Consider the following 20,000-nt stretch of genomic DNA (forward strand, 5'->3'; position numbering starts at 1 on the left):
GTCACAGCTCGTCGCCTCCGTGACCCAGACGGGACTGTGCGCACCCCGAGTCAGACTCGGTTCGGCGCGGCCCGCTGCGGCCGGCTGGCGAGGTGAGATGTGGGCCATTGCCGCGCTCCCGACGAACCGTTCCGGGGGGCTGGTGACGTCGCGCGTTCGGCGCTGATGCTGCGACCGGGAGGGAAGCTGCGCCCCGTCCGAGTCAGACTCGGTCGTTGCGGCCCCCCCGAGCCCGCACGCCTCACGCGGAGGGGTCATACGCCCCGGCGGCCACGATAGACGCCTCCCGCTTCGCGGTGGTCGGGAAGGCGTGTGCGGATATGTGCGGAGGTTGGGACTCGGGCTTGGTCTTTGAGAAATCGGTTTCGCGGTCGACCGGCGCGGCCGGCGGACGCCCACGTGGCGTGCCGCAAGTCGGATCGCGCGCTCGGCCTCCGTGGATGGCCTCTGGGTGAGGTTGAGCCGGGGCGTCTCGGTTTCGCTGCCGTACGGTTCGCGCTAGGCCTGCGCGGGCGGCGCGGGGCGCGCGCTCGCGCGGCGGCCGTAGCGCTGGAGTGCGACCCGCAAGTGGGGAGGAACCGTCCACCCAACGCCGGCGGTAGCCGGGGCCGGTGGGGGCCCTACCAAGGCGGGTCATGGGCGCATGTCGGTCAGGTTATAAGAGTGTTTTTCGCTCCGGGCTAGAGCCGGGTGAGGTCGTCTCGAACCACGTGCCTGAAGGCCGCCTCGCGCCGGATTCGGCCCCGCTCATTCGTCGGAGTGACCGCCCGACGCGGGCATCGCTAGATTAGCCGTGGCCCCGATCCTTCCCCATCGACAGCCTTTCGCCCCCTGTACTCCGGCCTGTTAGTAAGGCGGCCGGTACCCCCCTTTCTTGGATGAGACAGAATCCTTGACGGACCATTCGCAGATTTTTGCCCGGCCTCTGTTTACCGAGGCGGCCGGTACCTCCGTCTGCCTTGGATGGACCGCATCCGCAGATTTTCGTCCGGCCTTAGCTTAAGGAGACGGCCGTTGCCTCCGATCCTCCGGGCTAGAGCCGGGTGAGGTCGTCTCGAACCACGTGCCTGAAGGCCGCCTCGCGCCGGATTCGGCCCCGCTCATTCGTCGGAGTGACCGCCCGACGCGGGCATCGCTAGATTAGCCGTGGCCCCGATCCTTCCCCATCGACAGCCTTTCGCCCCCTTCGCTCCGGCCTCTGAGGCGGCCGGTACCCCTTTCTTGGATGAGACAGAACCCTTGACGGGCCGTTCGCAGATTTTTGCCCGGCCTCTGTTTACCGAGGCGGCCGGTACCTCCGTCTGCCTTGGATGGACCGCATCCGCAGATTTTCGTCCGGCCTTAGCTTAAGGAGACGGCCGTTGCCTCCGATCCTCCGGGCTAGAGCCGGGTGAGGTCGTCTCGAACCACGTGCCTGAAGGCCGCCTACACCGGATTCGGCCCCGCTCATTCGTCGGAGTGACCGCCCGACGCGGGCATCGCTAGATTAGCCGTGGCCCCGATCCTTCCCCATCGACAGCCTTTCGCCCCCTTCGCTCCGGCCTCTGAGGCGGCCGGTACCCCTTTCTTGGATGAGCCAGAACCCTTGACGGGCCGTTCGCAGATTTTTGCCCGGGCTTTGTTTACCGAGGCGGCCGGTACCTCCGTCTGCCTTGGATGGACCGCATCCGCAGATTTTCGTCCGGCCTTAGCTTAAGGAGACGGCCGTTGCCTCCGATCCTCCGGGCTAGAGCCGGGTGAGGTCGTCTCGAACCACGTGCCTGAAGGCCGCCTCGCGCCGGATTCGGCCCCGCTCATTCGTCGGAGTGACCGCCCGACGCGGGCATCGCTAGATTAGCCGTGGCCCCGATCCTTCCCCATCGACAGCCTTTCGCCCCCTTCGCTCCGGCCTCTGAGGCGGCCGGTACCCCTTTCTTGGATGAGCCAGAACCCTTGACGGGCCGTTCGCAGATTTTTGCCCGGGCTTTATTTACCGAGGCGGCCGGTACCTCCGTCTGCCTTGGATGGACCGCATCCGCAGATTTTCGTCCGGCCTTAGCTTAAGGAGACGGCCGTTGCCTCCGATCCTCCGGGCTAGAGCCGGGTGAGGTCGTCTCGAACCACGTGCCTGAAGGCCGCCTCGCGCCGGATTCGGCCCCGCTCATTCGTCGGAGTGACCGCCCGACGCGGGCATCGCTAGATTAGCCGTGGCCCCGATCCTTCCCCATCGACAGCCTTTCGCCCCCTTCGCTCCGGCCTCTGAGGCGGCCGGTACCCCTTTCTTGGATGAGACCAGAACCCTTAAAGGGCCGTTCGCAGATTTTTGCCCGGCCTGTGTTTAAGGAGGCGGCCGGTACCTCCCTCCTTGGATGACCTTCTACCCTTGACGGGCCATTCGCAGATTTTTGCCCGGCCTGTTGTTTAAGGAGGCGGCCGGTACCTCCTTCCTTGGATGACCCACTACCCTTGACGGGCCCATTCGCAGATTTTTGCCCGGCCTGTTAATAGAGGCGGCCGGTACCCCCCTTTCTTGGATGACCTACTACCCTTGACGGGCCATTCGCAGATTTTTGCCCGGCCTGTGTTTTAAGGAGGCGGCCGGTACCTCCTTCCTTGGATGACCCACTACCCTTGACGGGCCCATTCGCAGATTTTTGCCCGGCCTGTTAATAGAGGCGGCCGGTACCCCCTTTCTTGGATGACCTACTACCCTTGACGGGCCATTCGCAGATTTTTTGCCCGGCCTGTGTTTAAGGAGGCGGCCGGTACCTCCTTCCTTGGATGACCTTCTACCCTTGACGGGCCATTCGTGGATTTTTGCCCGGCCTGTGTTTAGGGAGGCGACCGGTCCTCCGTAACTTGATCGGATTTCCCTTCCGGCCTGAGTTTATGGAGGCGGCCGGTCCTCCCGTAGCTTGATTGGATTTCCCTTCCGGCCTGTGTTTAAGGAGGCGGCCGGTCCTCCGTAGCTTGATTGGATTTCCCTTCCGGCCTGAGTTTATGGAGGCGGCCGGTCCTCCGTAGCTTGACCGGATTTCCCTTCCAGCCTGTGTTTAAGGAGGCGGGCTGGTCCTCCCCGGTCGGTTGCCAAGCGACCGGGACCCGCAAGTGGCAGGAACCGTCCACCCAACGCCGGCGAGCCGGGGCCGGTGGGGGCCCTACCAAGGCGGGTCTAACTTCAGGCGGTGCAAACGGGGGAGGGGGGTAAGGACGGCTGCCGGGAGCAGACAGCCGTCCCCGGGAGGGGGTAGTAGCTTCGCGGCGGCCGCCGTGAGCAGACGGCCCGTCCGCGCATTCTGCCAATGCCTGTAGGACTTTGAATATTTCACAGCCGTGCTGTGGCACTTAGAAAATTTTTCAGAGACGTGGCACTTAGAAAGTTTTTCAGAGATGTGGCACTTTGAAAGTTTTTGAGAGATGTGGCACTTTGAAAGTTTTTGAGAGATGTGGCACTTAGAAATTTTTTGAGAGATGTGGCACTTAGAAATTTTTTGAGAGATGTGGCACTTTGAAAATTTTGAGAAATGTGGCACTTAGAAAATTTCTCTCTCTCTGGAAGTGCCGTGCCTTCTTCAGTTCTGCTATCCGAGCAGGGGACGCTTGCTGGCGGCCGTTACCAGCGCTCGGACCAGGCCCAATTGATTTGCATGGAAAACAATTGCGTCCCCCATGCTCGTTCTGACTATATTTTGCGAAAGGGGGGTAAAGTGATGAGTACACTAAGTGGGGGGACCAACCCATGTACTCTAGAAAAAGTACATGGGTTGACAAAAGACCAGTTGGTAATGCACCCCTGGTACCCCAAACCCCTGGTACCTTTAGGCACTTAGAAAAAATTTCGCCCAAATTTGGAGGTCGCTCCAGGGGAAGAGGCCGAATTTTCGCCTATTACGGCGACCGCGGGAACCAGCCGAGGCGGACGCTTTTCGGCGCAAGAGCCGTTGGCACTTAGAAAATATTCGCTAAACTTCAAAGGACCTCCAGGGGAAGAGGCCGAATTGTCACTTTTTCTGGCCGACATCGGGAACCAGCCGAGTCGGACGATTTACGGCGGAGCAGCCGTTGGCACTTAGAAAATATTCGCCAAACTCGGCCGGACTTCCAGGGGAAGAGGCCGAATTGTCACTTGTTCTGCCCGACATCGGGACCAGCCGAGTCGGACCCTTTACGGCGGAACAGCCGTTGGCACTTAGGAAATATTCGCCTTAACTCGGCCGGACTTCCAGGGGAAGAGGCCGGATTTTCACTTGTTCTGGCCGACATCGGGAACCAGCCGAGTCGGACTCTTTACGGCGGAACAGCCGTTGGCACTTAGGAAATATTCGCCGAACTCGGCCGGACTTCCAGGGGAAGAGGCCGATTTTTCACTTGTTCTGGCCGACATCGGGAACCAGCCGAGTCGGACCCTTTACGGCGGAACAGCCGTTGGCACTTAGGAAATATTCGCCTTAACTCGGCCGGACTTCCAGGGGAAGAGGCCGGATTTTCACTTGTTCTGGCCGACATCGGGAACCAGCCGAGTCGGACTCTTTACGGCGGAACAGCCGTTGGCACTTAGGAAATATTCGCCGAACTCGGCCGGACTTCCAGGGGAAGAGGCCGATTTTTCACTTGTTCTGGCCGACATCGGGAACCAGCCGAGTCGGACCCTTTACGGCGGAACAGCCGTTGGCACTTAGGAAATATTTGCCTTAACTCGGCCGGACTTCCAGGGGAAGAGGCCGGATTTTCACTTGTTCTGGCCGACATCGGGAACCAGCCGAGTCGGACTCTTTACGGCGGAACAGCCGTTGGCACTTAGGAAATATTCGCCGAACTCGGCCGGACTTCCAGGGGAAGAGGCCGATTTTTCACTTGTTCTGGCCGACATCGGGAACCAGCCGAGTCGGACTCTTTACGGCGGAACAGCCGTTGGCACTTAGGAAATATTTGCCTTAACTCGGCCGGACTTCCAGGGGAAGAGGCCGGATTTTCACTTGTTCTGGCCGACATCGGGAACCAGCCGAGTCGGACTCTTTACGGCGGAACAGCCGTTGGCACTTAGGAAATATTCGCCGAACTCGGCCGGACTTCCAGGGGAAGAGGCCGATTTTTCACTTGTTCTGGCCGACATCGGGAACCAGCCGAGTCGGACCCTTTACGGCGGAACAGCCGTTGGCACTTAGGAAATATTTGCCTTAACTCGGCCGGACTTCCAGGGGAAGAGGCCGGATTTTCACTTGTTCTGGCCGACATCGGGAACCAGCCGAGTCGGACTCTTTACGGCGGAACAGCCGTTGGCACTTAGGAAATATTCGCCGAACTCGGCCGGACTTCCAGGGGAAGAGGCCGATTTTTCACTTGTTCTGGCCGACATCGGGAACCAGCCGAGTCGGACTCTTTACGGCGGAACAGCCGTTGGCACTTAGGAAATATTCGTTAATCTTGAACGGACCTCCAGGGGAAGAGGCCGAATTTTCACTTGTTCTGGCCGACATCGGGAACCAGCCGAGTCGGACGCTTTACGGCGGAGCAGCCGTTGGCACTTAGGAAATATTTGCCTTAACTCGGCCGGACTTCCAGGGGAAGAGGCCGAATTTTCACTTGTTCTGGCCGACATCGGGAACCAGCCGAGTCGGACCCTTTAAGGCTGAGCAGCCGTTGGCACTTAGGAAATATTTGCCTTAACTCGGCCGGACTTCCAGGGGAAGAGGCCGATTTTTCACTTGTTCTGGCCGACCGGGGGAACCAGCCGAGTCGGACACTTTACGGCGGAGCAGCCGTTGGCACTTAGGAAATATTCGCCAAAATGTTCCGGACCTCCAGGGGAAGAGGCCGAATTTTCACTTGTTCTGGCCGACCGGGGGAACCAGCCGAGGCGGACACTTTACGGCGGAGCAGCCGTTGGCACTTTGAAAATATTCGCCAAAATGTTCCGGACCTCCAGGGGAAGAGGCCGAATTTTCACTTGTTCTGGCCGACCGGGGGAACCAGCCGAGGCGGACACTTTACGGCGGAGCAGCCGTTGGCACTTTGAAAATATTCGCCAAAATGTTCCGGACCTCCAGGGGAAGAGGCCGAATTTTCGCTCGTTCGGGCCGACCGGGAGAACCAGCCGAGGCGGACACTTTACGGCGGTTGAGCCGTTGGCACTTAGAAATTATTCAGACTTCCATAAACACACATCGGCCTTTTGCCGTCACTGCCCGGGATGGGCACCGTGGTAGCTAGGACAGTTCGTGTGACAGCTTCCGCTGGCACTTAGACAATTTTTAAAATGAAAATAAACAGTTCTGCACATACGTGCCGACTATATTTTGCGAAAGGGGGGTAAAGTGATGAGTACACTAAGTGGGGGGACCAAGTACATAAAGCCTACCCCTGGTACCTCAGAGAGGCCGAATTGACACATTTTGTGTCCGACCGCGGGAACCAGACGAGGCGGACGCTTTTCGGCGCAAGAGCCGTTGGCACTTAGAAAATATTCGTTAATCTTGAACGGACCTCCAGGGGAAGAGGCCGAATTTTCACTTGTTCTGGCCGACATCGGGAACCAGCCGAGTCGGACGCTTTACGGCGGAGCAGCCGTTGGCACTTTGAAAATATTCGTTAAACTTCAACTGACCTCCAGGGGAAGAGGCCGAATTTTCACTTGTTCTGGCCGACATCGGGAACCAGCCGAGTCGGACGCTTTACGGCGGAGCAGCCGTTGGCACTTAGAAAATATTCGTTAAACTTCAACTGACCTCCAGGGGAAGAGGCCGAATTTTCACTTGTTCTGGCCGACATCGGGAACCAGCCGAGTCGGACGCTTTACGGCGGAGCAGCCGTTGGCACTTAGAAAATATTCGTTAATCTTGAACGGACCTCCAGGGGAAGAGGCCGAATATTCACTTGTTCTGGCCGACATCGGGAACCAGCCGAGTCGGACGCTTTACGGCGGAGCAGCCGTTGGCACTTAGAAAATATTCGTTAATCTTGAACGGACCTCCAGGGGAAGAGGCCGAATATTCACTTGTTCTGGCCGACATCGGGAACCAGCCGAGTCGGACTCTTTACGGCGGAACAGCCGTTGGCACTTAGGAAATATTCGCCGAACTTGGCCGGACTTCCAGGGGAAGAGGCCGGATTTTCACTTGTTCTGGCCGACATCGGGAACCAGCCGAGTCGGACACTTTACGGCGGAGCAGCCGTTGGCACTTAGGAAATATTTGCCAAAATGTTCCGGACCTCCAGGGGAAGAGGCCGAATATTCACTTGTTCTGGCCGACATCGGGAACCAGCCGAGTCGGACACTTTAAGGCTGAGCAGCCGTTGGCACTTAGGAAATATTCGCCTTAACTCGGCCGGACTTCCAGGGGAAGAGGCCGGATTTTCACTTGTTCTGGCCGACATCGGGAACCAGCCGAGTCGGACACTTTAAGGCTGAGCAGCCGTTGGCACTTAGGAAATATTTGCCTTAACTCGGCCGGACTTCCAGGGGAAGAGGCCGGATTTTCACTTGTTCTGGACGACCGGGGGAACCGGCCGAGTCGGACACTTTACGGCGGAGCAGCCGTTGGCACTTAGGAAATATTTGCCAAAATGTTCCGGACCTCCAGGGGAAGAGGCCGGATTTTCACTTGTTCTGGCCGACATCGGGAACCAGCCGAGGCGGACACTTTACGGCGGAACAGCCGTTGGCACTTAGGAAATATTCGCCAAAATGTTCCGGACCTCCAGGGGAAGAGGCCGATTTTTCACTTGTTCTGGCCGACATCGGGAACCAGCCGAGTCGGACCCTTTACGGCGGAACAGCCGTTGGCACTTAGGAAATATTTGCCTTAACTCGGCCGGACTTCCAGGGGAAGAGGCCGGATTTTCACTTGTTCTGGCCGACATCGGGAACCGGCCGAGTCGGACACTTTAAGGCTGAGCAGCCGTTGGCACTTAGGAAATATTCGCCTTAACTCGGCCGGACTTCCAGGGGAAGAGGCCGGATTTTCACTTGTTCTGGCCGACATCGGGAACCAGCCGAGTCGGACACTTTAAGGCTGAGCAGCCGTTGGCACTTAGGAAATATTCGCCTTAACTCGGCCGGACTTCCAGGGGAAGAGGCCGGATTTTCACTTGTTCTGGCCGACATCGGGAACCAGCCGAGTCGGACTCTTTACGGCGGAACAGCCGTTGGCACTTAGGAAATATTTGCCTTAACTCGGCCGGACTTCCAGGGGAAGAGGCCGGATTTTCACTTGTTCTGGCCGACATCGGGAACCAGCCGAGTCGGACTCTTTACGGCGGAACAGCCGTTGGCACTTAGGAAATATTCGCCGAACTTGGCCGGACTTCCAGGGGAAGAGGCCGATTTTTCACTTGTTCTGGCCGACATCGGGAACCAGCCGAGTCGGACTCTTTACGGCGGAACAGCCGTTGGCACTTAGGAAATATTTGCCTTAACTCGGCCGGACTTCCAGGGGAAGAGGCCGAATTTTCACTTGTTCTGGCCGACATCGGGAACCAGCCGAGTCGGACTCTTTACGGCGGAACAGCCGTTGGCACTTAGGAAATATTCGCCGAACTTGGCCGGACTTCCAGGGGAAGAGGCCGATTTTTCACTTGTTCTGGCCGACATCGGGAACCAGCCGAGTCGGACCCTTTACGGCGGAACAGCCGTTGGCACTTGGGAAATATTTGCCTTAACTCGGCCGGACTTCCAGGGGAAGAGGCCGAATTTTCACTTGTTCTGGCCGACATCGGGAACCAGCCGAGTCGGACTCTTTACGGCGGAACAGCCGTTGGCACTTAGAAAATATTCGTTAAACTTCAACTGACCTCCAGGGGAAGAGGCCGAATTTTCACTTGTTCTGGCCGACATCGGGAACCAGCCGAGTCGGACTCTTTACGGCGGAACAGCCGTTGGCACTTAGAAAATATTCGTTAAACTTCAACTGACCTCCAGGGGAAGAGGCCGAATTTTCACTTGTTCTGGCCGACATCGGGAACCAGCCGAGTCGGACGCTTTTCGGCGGAGCAGCCGTTGGCACTTAGAAAATATTCGTTAATCTTGAACGGACCTCCAGGGGAAGAGGCCGAATTTCCACTTATTCTGGCCGACATCGGGAACCAGCCGAGTCGGACGCTTTACGGCGGAGCAGCCGTTGGCACTTAGGAAATATTTGCCTTAACTCGGCCGGACTTCCAGGGGAAGAGGCCGATTTTTCACTTGTTCTGGCCGACATCGGGAACCAGCCGAGTCGGACCCTTTACGGCGGAACAGCCGTTGGCACTTAGGAAATATTTGCCTTAACTCGGCCGGACTTCCAGGGGAAGAGGCCGATTTTTCACTTGTTCTGGCCGACATCGGGAACCAGCCGAGTCGGACTCTTTACGGCGGAACAGCCGTTGGCACTTAGGAAATATTCGCCAAAATGTTCCGGACCTCCAGGGGAAGAGGCCGAATTTTCACTTGTTCTGGCCGACCGGGGGAACCAGCCGAGGCGGACACTTTACGGCGGAGCACCCGTTGGCACTTAGAAAATATTCGCCAAAATGTTCCGGACCTCCAGGGAAAGAGGCCGAATTTTCGCTCGTTCGGGCCGACCGGGAGAACCGGCCGAGGCGGACACTTTACGGCGGTTGAGCCGTTGGCACTTAGAAATTATTCAGACTTCCATCAAACACACATCGGCCTTTTGCCGTCACTGCCCGGGATGGGCACCGTGGTAGCTCGGACAGTTCGTGTGACAGCTTCCGCTGGCACTTAGACAATTTTTAAAATGAAAATAAACAGTTCTGCACATACGTGCCGACTATATTTTGCGAAAGGGGGGTAAAGTGATGAGTACACTAAGTGGGGGGACCAAGTACATAAAGCCCTCCCCTGGTACCTCAGAGAGGCCGAATTGACACATTTTGTGTCCGACCGCGGGAACCAGCCGAGGCGGACGCTTTTCGGCGCAAGAGCCGTTGGCACTTAGAAAATATTCGTTAATCTTGAACGGACCTCCAGGGGAAGAGGCCGAATTTTCACTTGTTCTGGCCGACATCGGGAACCAGCCGAGGCGGACGCTTTTCGGCGCAAGAGCCGTTGGCACTTAGAAAATATTCGTTAATCTTGAACGGACCTCCAGGGGAAGAGGCCGAATTTTCACTTGTTCTGGCCGACATCGGGAACCAGCCGAGTCGGACGCTTTACGGCGGAGCAGCCGTTGGCACTTAGAAAATATTCGTTAATCTTGAACGGACCTCCAGGGGAAGAGGCCGAATTTTCACTTGTTCTGGCCGACATCGGGAACCAGCCGAGTCGGACGCTTTACGGCGGAGCAGCCGTTGGCACTTTGAAAATATTCGTTAAACTTCAACTGACCTCCAGGGGAAGAGGCCGAGTTTCCACTTGTTCTGGCCGACATCGGGAACCAGCCGAGTCGGACACCTTACGGCGGAAGAGCCGATGGCACTTAGAAAATATTCGTTAAACTTGAACGGACCTCCAGGGGAAGAGGCCGAATTTTCGCTTGTTCAGGCCGACCGGAGGAACCGGCCGAGTCGGACACCTTACGGCGGAAGAGCCGATGGCCTTAGAAAATATTCGTTAAACTTGACAGGACCTCCAGGGGAAGAGGCCGAATTTTCGCTCGTTCAGGCCGACCGGAGGAACCGGCCGAGTCGGACACCTTACGGCGGAAGAGCCGATGGCACTTAGAAAATATTCGTTAAACTTGACAGGACCTCCAGGGGAAGAGGCCGAATTTTCGCTCGTTCAGGCCGACCGGAGGAACCGGCCGAGTCGGACACATTACGGCGGAAGAGCCGATGGCACTTAGAAAATATTCGTTAAACTTGACAGGACCTCCAGGGGAAGAGGCCGAATTTTCGCTCGTTCAGGCCGACCGGAGGAACCGGCCGGGTCGGACACCTTACGGCGGAAGAGCCGATGGCACTTAGAAAATATTCGCCAAAATGTTCCGGACCTCCAGGGGAAGAGGCCGAATTTTCACTTGTTCAGGCCGACCGGAGGAACCGGCCGGGTCGGACACGTTACGGCGGAACAGCCGTTGGCACTTAGAAAATATTCGTCAAAGTCGTCCGGACCTCCAGGGGAAGAGGCCGAATTTTCGCTCGTTCGGGCCGACCGGAGGAACCGGCCGGGTCGGACACGTTACGGCGCAACAGCCGTTCGCACTTAGAAAATATTCGCCAAAGTCGTCCGGACCTCCAGGGGAAGAGGCCGAATTTTCGCTCGTTCGGGCCGACCGGAGGAACCGGCCGGGTCGGACACGTTACGGCGCAACAGCCGTTGGCACTTTGAAAATATTCGCCAAAATGTTCCGGACCTCCAGGGGAAGAGGCCGAATTTTCGCTCGTTCGGGCCGACCGGAGGAACCGGCCGGGTCGGACACGTTACGGCGCAACAGCCGTTGGCACTTTGAAAATATTCGCCAAAATGTTCCGGACCTCCAGGGGAAGAGGCCGAATTTTCGCTCGTTCGGGCCGACCGGAGGAACCGGCCGGGTCGGACACGTTACGGCGCAACAGCCGTTGGCACTTTGAAAATATTCGCCAAAATGTTCCGGACCTCCAGGGGAAGAGGCCGAATTTTCGCTCGTTCGGGCCGACCGGAGGAACCGGCCGGGTCGGACACTTTACGGCGCAACAGCCGTTGGCACTTTGAAAATATTCGCCAAAATGTTCCGGACCTCCAGGGGAAGAGGCCGAATTTTCGCTCGTTCGGGCCGACCGGGAGAACCAGCCGAGGCGGACACTTTACGGCGCAACAGCCGTTGGCACTTTGAAAATATTCGCCAAAATGTTCCGGACCTCCAGGGGAAGAGGCCGAATTTTCGCTCGTTCGGGCCGACCGGGAGAACCAGCCGAGGCGGACACTTTACGGCGGTTGAGCCGTTGGCACTTAGAAATTATTCAGACTTCCATCAAACACACATCGGCCTTTTGCCGTCACTGCCCGGGATGGGCACCGTGGTAGCTCGGACAGTTCGTGTGACAGCTTCCGCTGGCACTTAGAAAATTTTTAAAATGAAAATAAACAGTTCTGCACATACGTGCCGACTATATTTTGCGAAAGGGGGGTAAAGTGATGAGTACACTAACTGGGGGGACCAAGTACATAAAGCCTACCCCTGGTACCTCAGAGAGGCCGAATTTTCGAATTCTGAGGCCGAGCTGGGGAACCAGACGAGGCGGACACTTTTCCGAGCGAGAGCCGATGGCACTTAGAAAATTTTCGGCTAAGTCGGCAGGACTTCCAGAGCGAGAGGCCGAATATTCGTCATCTGTGGCCGACCGGGGAACCAGCGAAGGCGGATAGGCGGTCACGGATGTCCCGCCGGCTGGTCCGCGGGCCAATTTGGGTCCCGTAATTTAGCGGTCGCGGTCCGGAATCCACGCCGGCCGGGGAACCAGCGCAGGCGGATAGGCGGTCACGGAGGTCCCGCCGGCTGGTCCGCGGGCCAATTTTGGTCCCGTAAGTGAGCGGCCGCGGCCCGGAATACACGCCGACCGGGGAACCAGCGAAGGCGGATAGGCGGTCACGGAGGTCCCGCCGGCTGGTCCGCGGGCCAATTGGGGTCCCGTAAATTAGCGGTCGCGGCCCGGAATTCGCGCCGGCCGGGGAACCAGCGCAGGCGCATAGGCGGTCACGGAGGTCCCGCCGGCTGGTCCGCGGGCCAATCGGGGTCCCGTAAGTTAGCGGTCGCGGCCCGGAATTCGCGCCGGCCGGGGAACCAGCGCAGGCGGATAGGCGGTCACGGAGGTCCCGCCGGCTGGTCCGCGGGCCAATCGGGGTCCCGTAAGTTAGCGGTCGCGGCCCGGAATTCGCGCCGGCCGGGGAACCAGCGCAGGCGGATAGGCGGTCACGGAGGTCCCGCCGGCTGGTCCGCGGGCCAATCGGGGTCCCGTAAGTTAGCGGTCGCGGCCCGGAATTCGCGCCGGCCCGCAGCCACCACCAGGCGGATAGGCGGTCACGGAGGTCCCGCCGGCCGGTCCGCGGGGGGAACTGCGCCCTCTGGCGGACACGCTATTGTAAATGAATGGGGTTTGGCACTTAGTGCATTTTTCGCCGAAGCCGACGAGCGCTCCGGGCGAGGAGGCCGGATTCTCGCCATCCGTGGCCGGCCGGGGAACCGGCCAAGGCGGATAGGCGGTCACGGGGGTCCCGCCGGCTGGTCCGCGGGCCAATTGGGGTCCCGTAAGTTAGCGGTCGCGGCCCGGAATCCGCGCCGGCCAGCAGCCACCGGGAGGCGGATAGGCTGTCACGGAGGTCCCGCCGGCTGGTCCGCGGGCCATTTAGGGTCCCGTAGGTGAGCGGTCGCGGCCCGGAATCCAGGCCGGCCAGGAGGCACCGCCAGGCGGATAGGCGGTCACGGAGGTCCCGCCAGCTGGTCCGCGGGCCATTTATGGTCCCGTAAGTTAGCGGTCGCGGCCCGGAATCCACGCCGGCCAGGAGGCACCGGCAGGCGGATGGGCGGTCACGGAGGTCCCGCCAGCTGGTCCGCGGGCCGTTTAGGGTCCCGTAAGTTAGCGGTCGCGGCCCGGAATCCACGCCGGCCAGGAGGCACCGCCAGGCGGGTAGGCTGTCACGGAGGTCCCGCCAGCTGGTCCGCGGGCCAATTAGGGTCCCGTAAGTTAGCGGTCGCGGCCCGGAATCCGCGCCGGCCAGCAGCCACCGCCAGGCGGGTAGGCTGTCACGGAGGTCCCGCCGGCCGGTCCGCGGGCCAATCAGGGTCCCGTAAGTGAGCGGTCGCGGCCCGGAATGCACGCCGGCCAGCAGGCACCGCCAGGCGGATAGGCGGTCACGGAGGTCCCGCCGGCCGGTCCGCGGGCCAATCAGGGTCCCGTAAGTGAGCGGTCGCGGCCCGGAATGCACGCCGGCCAGGAGGCACCGCCAGGCGGATAGGCGGTCACGGAGGTCCCGCCGGCCGGTCCGCTGGCCAATTACCTCCAGCCGAGCGGATATGAACTTTATTAGCACCTTCTACGAGATGGCGGAGCCTTATTCGACAACCAGCACCTCGGCTTAGCATTTTCCACGGCCCGCTGATCTTCCAGAAGACGTCCAGCCGGTTTCCTCCTCACATTTTAAGCCGGCCGAGGCTTCCGGCACCCCGGCTAAGCTTTCTCCACGGCCCGCTGAGCTTCCAGAAGACCTCCAGCCGGTTCTCCCGGTGCTTTCCTCCTCACGTTTTAAGCCGGCCGAGGCTTCCGGCACCCCGGCTAAGCTTTTTCCCACACCCCGCTGAGCTTCCAGGGGACCTCCAGCCGGTTCTCCGCGCGCTTCCTCCTCACTTTTAAGCCGGCCGAGGCTCCAGGCACCCCGGCCAAGCGTTTCCCACGGCCCGCTGAGCTTCCAGGGGACCTCCAGCCGGTTCTCCCGGTGCCTCGCGCCTCGCTTTGTGAGCCGGCCGAGGCTTCCAGCACCTCGGCTGAGCGTTTCCCACGGCCCGCTGAGCTTCCAGGGGACCTCCAGCCGGTTCTCCCGGTGCCTCGCGCCTCGCTTTGCGAGCCGGCCGAGGCTTCCAGCACCTCGGCTGAGCGTTTTCGGCGGCCCGTTGCTCTCCCGGAGGTCGCAACGGGGAGTTACCTCCCTCTCGCGGACACGGCGAGTAAATACACCGCCTCTCGCACTTTGCGCGGGTAAACGGCGGGAGTAACTGTGACTCTCTTAAGGTAGGCTCACTTGACATTTATTTATTCATGTATTTATTTATTTTTGACGGTTCGCGGAGGCGATGACGCTCCGCGCGGGTAAACGGCGGGAGTAACTGCGACTCTCCTAAGGTATGCTCACTTGACTATTTATTCATGTATTTATTTATTTTTGACGGTTCGCGGAGGCGATGACGCTCCGCGCGGGTAAACGGCGGGAGTAACTGTGACTCTCTTAAGGTAGGCTCACTTGACATCTATTTACTTATGTATTTATTTATTTTTGACGGTTCGCGGAGGCGATGACGCTCCGCGCGGGTAAACGGCGGGAGTAACTGTGACTCTCTTAAGGTAGGCTCACTTGACATTTATTCATTTATGTACTTATTTATTTTTGACGGTTCGCGGAGGCGATGACGCTCCGCGCGGGTAAACGGCGGGAGTAACTGTGACTCTCTTAAGGTAGGCTCACTTGACATTTATTTTGGCGGTTCGCGGAGGCGCCGGGAGGCCGTGCGCGCGCGCGCAGAGCGGCCGAATAACGCTCCGCCGGCCCCGGGTGATTACCGAGAGGCTCCCCGGCCTCGCGGAGCTCCGACGCTCCTCCGCGGGACCTCCGGCGGCCGGCGCGCTCGCGCACCACCCCCCGGCACCGCCGGGAGGCCGTGCGCGCGCGCGCAGAGCGGCCGAATAACGCTCCGCCGGCCCCGGGTGATTACCGAGAGGCTCCCCGGCCTCGCGGAGCTCCGACGCTCCTCCGCGGGACCTCCGGCGGCCGGCGCGCTCGCGCACCACCCCCCGGTGCTCCGGCGGCCCCGGGTGACGACTAAGAGGCTCCCCGGCCGGCCTCGCGGAGCTCCGGCGCTCCTCCGCGGGACTTCCAGCGGCCGGCGCGCTCACGCACCACCCCCCGGCACCACCCGGGAGGCCGTGCTCGCGCGCCAAGTGGCCGAAAATAGCTCCAAGCCCAGCGGATCGGCTGCTTGGAAGCACCGCGCCGTCCGGCTCCACCTGGTACCTCGCACGGCTCTCATCTCCCCCCCGCACGGACTTCCGAGCGCTCGGGGAGACGCTCGGAAGCTGCCGGTGCCGCCGCGGCGGGGAATTGCCTCCCTCTGGCGGACGCGGCGAGTAAAAACACCACCTCTCGCACTTTGCGCACACTTACTTGCGTGGGTCCGCTTCCGATGACACTTTGAGCGGCCAAACGGCGGGAGTAACTACGACTCTCTTAAGGTAGGCTCACTTGACATTTATTTATGTATTTATTTATTTTTGACGGTTCGCGGAGGCGATGACGCTCCGCGCGGGTAAACGGCGGGAGTAACTGTGACTCTCTTAAGGTAGCCTGACTCGACGTCTTTTTCAACGGTGGCTGGAGGACCCGGGCGGTTCTCGGGGGTGCGTCGCTCCTCACTTTTGACGCCCGAGGAGGCTCCCGGCACCTCGGCTACGCGTTTTCGGCGGCCCGCTGAGCTTCCAGAAGACCTCCAGCCGGTTCTCCCGGTGCTTTCCTCCTCACGTTTTAAGCCGGCCGAGGCTCCCGGCACCCCGGCCAAGCGTTTCCCACGGCCCGCTGAGCTTCCAGGGGACCTCCGGCCGGTTCTCCGCGCGCTTTCCTCCTCACTTTTAAGCCGGCCGAGGCTTCCGGCACCCCGGCCAAGCGTTTCCCACGTCCCGCTGAGCTTCCAGGGGACCTCCGGCCGGTTCTCCGCGCGCTTTCCTCCTCACATTTTAAGCCGGCCGAGGCTCCAGGCACCCCGGCTAAGCTTTCTCCACGGCCCGCTGAGCTTCCAGGGGACCTCCGGCCGGTTCTCCGCGCGCTTTCCTCCTCACTTTTAAGCCGGCCGAGGCTTCCGGCACCCCGGCCAAGCCTTTCCCACGGCCCGCTGAGCTTCCAGGGGACATCCAGCCGGTTCTCCGCGCGCCCCCCTCCTAACTCGACGCCCGAGGAGGCTCCAGGCACCCCGGCCGAGCCTTTTCGGCGGCCCGCTGATCTCCCGGAGGTCGCAACGGGGAATTGCCTCCCTCTCGCGGACACGGCGCGTAAATGCACCGCCTCTCGCACTTTGCGCACACTCACTCGCATCGCTACGCCTCCCGTGGCACTTTAAGCGACCGGGACCACCGCGAGCGCGGGCGATGACTAAGAGGCTCCCCGGCCGGCCTCGCGGAGCTCCGACGCTCCCCCGCGGGACTTCCGGCGGCCGGCCGGAGCCTCGGCACGGCTGCCGCACTCCCTAATAACACCCCGCGGACCCCCGCGAGCCGAACGCTCGCTGCCGCGGGCGACCCGTGCCAAGGCGGACGCGTGACGGCGCGGGAGCCCTCGGCACTATATCACGGTCACGTATGTAGTCAAATCGTGTAAAATCACCGTTAGTTTATTCATAATATAGGTAATAATTAAATAAATATTAACATCGCGTATATCATTAATAAACACATGTATGTATTTATTTAATAATTAAATAAATATTAACATCGCGTATAATCATGCGCAATACTTCGTGGCCGACCGGGGAACCGGCGAAGGCGGACGCATCGCGGCGCGAGAGCCGTTGGCACTTTGGAAAAATAAATAAATAAATAAATAAATAAATAATAATTCGCCGACCGGGCTCCGGGGGGAGAGGCCGATTTTTGGCCGTTCGTGGCCGACCGGGGAACCGGCGAAGGCGGACGCATCGCGGCGCGAGAGCCGTTGGCACTTTGGAAAAATAAATAAATAAATAAATAAATAAATAAATAATTCGCCGACCGGGCTCCGGGGCAAGAGGCCGAATTTTCGCTCGTTCGGAGGCCGACCGGGGAACCGGCGAAGGCGGACGCAGCGCGGCGCGAGAGCCGTTGGCACTTTGAAAAAAAAAAAAAAAAAAAAAAAAAAAATTCGCCCACCGGGCTCCGGGGGAAGAGGCCGGCTTTTCGCCGTTCGCGGCCGACCGGGGAACCGGCGAAAGCGGACGCGCTCTCTAACGAGCCCCGCCGGCCGGAGGAAGTGCGCCCTCTGGCGGACACGCCGTTGTAAATGAATGGGGTTTGGCACTTAGTGCATTTTTCGCCCAAGTCGAAGCGCGCTCCGGGCGAGGAGGCCGGATTCTCGCCACCCGTGGCCGGCCGGGGAACCGGCCAAGGCGGACGCGCTCTCTAACGAGCCCCGCCGGCCGGAGGAAGTGCGCCCTCTGGCGGACACGCCGTTGTAAATGAATGGGGTTTGGCACTTGGTGCATTTTTCGCCCAAGTCGAAGCGCGCTCCGGGCGAGGAGGCCGGATTCTCGCCACCCGTGGCCGGCCGGGGAACCGGCGAAGGCGGATAGGCTTTCACGGAGGATCCGCCGGCTGGTCCGCGGGCCGATTAGGGTCCCGCGAGTGAGCGGTGGCGGTCCGGAATCCAGGCCGGCCAGGAGGCACCGCCAGGCGGATAGGCTTTCACGGAGGTCCCGCCGGCTGGTCCGCGGGCCGATTAGGGTCCCGCGAGTGAGCGGTGGCGGTCCGGAATCCAGGCCGGCCCGGAGCCACCGCCAGGCGGATAGGCTTTCACGGAGGAGCCGCCGGCTGGTCCGCCGGGGGAAGTGCGCCCTCTGGCGGACACGCCGTTGTAAATGAATGGGGTTTGGCACTTTGTGCATTTTTCGACCAGCGGCAACGCAGGCTGACGGGCGGCCGCTTCCGCGGGCCGGCACTACTCTACGGAGGCGCTAGCCGCCTCCGGTGGGGGCCGTGTGATCTCGCTGGATGCCCGAGGACCTTCCGCCAGGCCCGGCCGCAGCTTTTGCGCGCGCCCGGTCCTATTACCTGGTGGAAGCTGGAGGCCGGGGCTCGGCAGCTCGCTGCCCGGGGACCCTCCGCGAGGCCCGGCCGCAGCTTTTACGCACGGCCGCTGCTATTCTCTGGCTCCGGCTTCGTCCCGGAGGGTGCTTGGGGAACGGCGGCGCACACCGCGAACGGCCGGTGGCGGTCGGCCGGTGGCGGTCGGCTGGTGGCGGTCGGCTGGTGGCGGTCGGGGGTGGCGCTTGGGGATGGCGCTTGGGGATGGTGGCTGTCGGCTGGTGGCGGTCGGCTGGTGGCGCTTGGGGATGGCGCTTGGGGATGGTGGCTGTCGGCTGGTGGCGGTCGGCTGGTGGCGGTCGCCTTGTGGCGGTCGGGGATGGCGCTTGGGGATGGTGGCTGTCGCCTTGTGGCGGTCGGCTGGTGGCGGTCGGCTGGTGGCGGTCGGGGGGTGGCGGTCGGGGGTGGCGCTTGGGGATGGTGGCTGTCGCCTTGTGGCGGTCGGCTGGTGGCGGTCGGCTGGTGGCGGTCGGGGGGTGGCGGTCGGGGGTGGCGCTTGGGGATGGTGGCTGTCGCCTTGTGGCGGTCGGCTGGTGGCGGTCGGCTGGTGGCGGTCGGCTGGTGGCGGTCGGGGGTGGCGCTTGGGGATGGTGGCTGTCGCCTTGTGGCGGTCGGCTGGTGGCGGTCGGCTGGTGGCGGTCGGGGGTGGCGCTTGGGGATGGTGGCTGTCGCCTTGTGGCGGTCGGCTGGTGGCGGTCGGCTGGTGGCGGTCGGGGGGTGGCGGTCGGGGGTGGCGCTTGGGGATGGTGGCTGTCGCCTTGTGGCGGTCGGCTGGTGGCGGTCGGCTGGTGGCGGTCGGCTGGTGGCGGTCGGGGGTGGCGCTTGGGGATGGTGGCTGTCGCCTTGTGGCGGTCGGCTGGTGGCGGTCGGCTGGTGGCGGTCGGGGGGTGGCGGTCGGGGGTGGCGCTTGGGGATGGTGGCTGTCGCCTTGTGGCGGTCGGCTGGTGGCGGTCGGCTGGTGGCGGTCGGGGGGTGGCGGTCGGGGGTGGCGCTTGGGGATGGTGGCTGTCGCCTTGTGGCGGTCGGCTGCTGGCGGTCGGCTGGTGGCGGTCGGCTGGTGGCGGTCGGGGGTGGCGCTTGGGGATGGTGGCTGTCGCCTTGTGGCGGTCGGCTGGTGGCGGTCGGCTGGTGGCGGTCGGGGGTGGCGCTTGGGGTTGGTGGCTGTCGCCTTGTGGCGGTCGGCTGGTGGCGGTCGGCTGGTGGCGCTTGGGGATGGTGGCTGTCGCCTTGTGGCGGTCGGCTGGTGGCGGTCGCCTTGTGGCGGTCGGGGATGGCGCTTGGGGATGGTGGCTGTCGCCTTGTGGCGGTCGGCGGTGGTGGTTTGGGACCGGCGTCCGGCGCAAAGTGCGTGTTGCGCGGGCCGGAGAAAATTTAGGCCAGGGGCCCGCCGCTGGAGAAATTTTTAGGTACCAGGGGTGGATTTTTTTTGTCACCGCAGGAGGGGGACGTTGCCTCCGTCCGTGTCCGACGGAAAGTGCGTGTTGCGCGGGCCGGAGAAAGTTTAGGCCAGGGGCCCGCCGCTGGAGAAATTTTTAGGTACCAGGGGTGGATTTTTTTTGTCACCGCAGGAGGGG

This window comes from Syngnathus scovelli, unplaced genomic scaffold (assembly GCF_024217435.2).
Source record: "Syngnathus scovelli strain Florida unplaced genomic scaffold, RoL_Ssco_1.2 HiC_scaffold_212, whole genome shotgun sequence".
Lineage (NCBI taxonomy): Eukaryota > Metazoa > Chordata > Actinopteri > Syngnathiformes > Syngnathidae > Syngnathus > Syngnathus scovelli.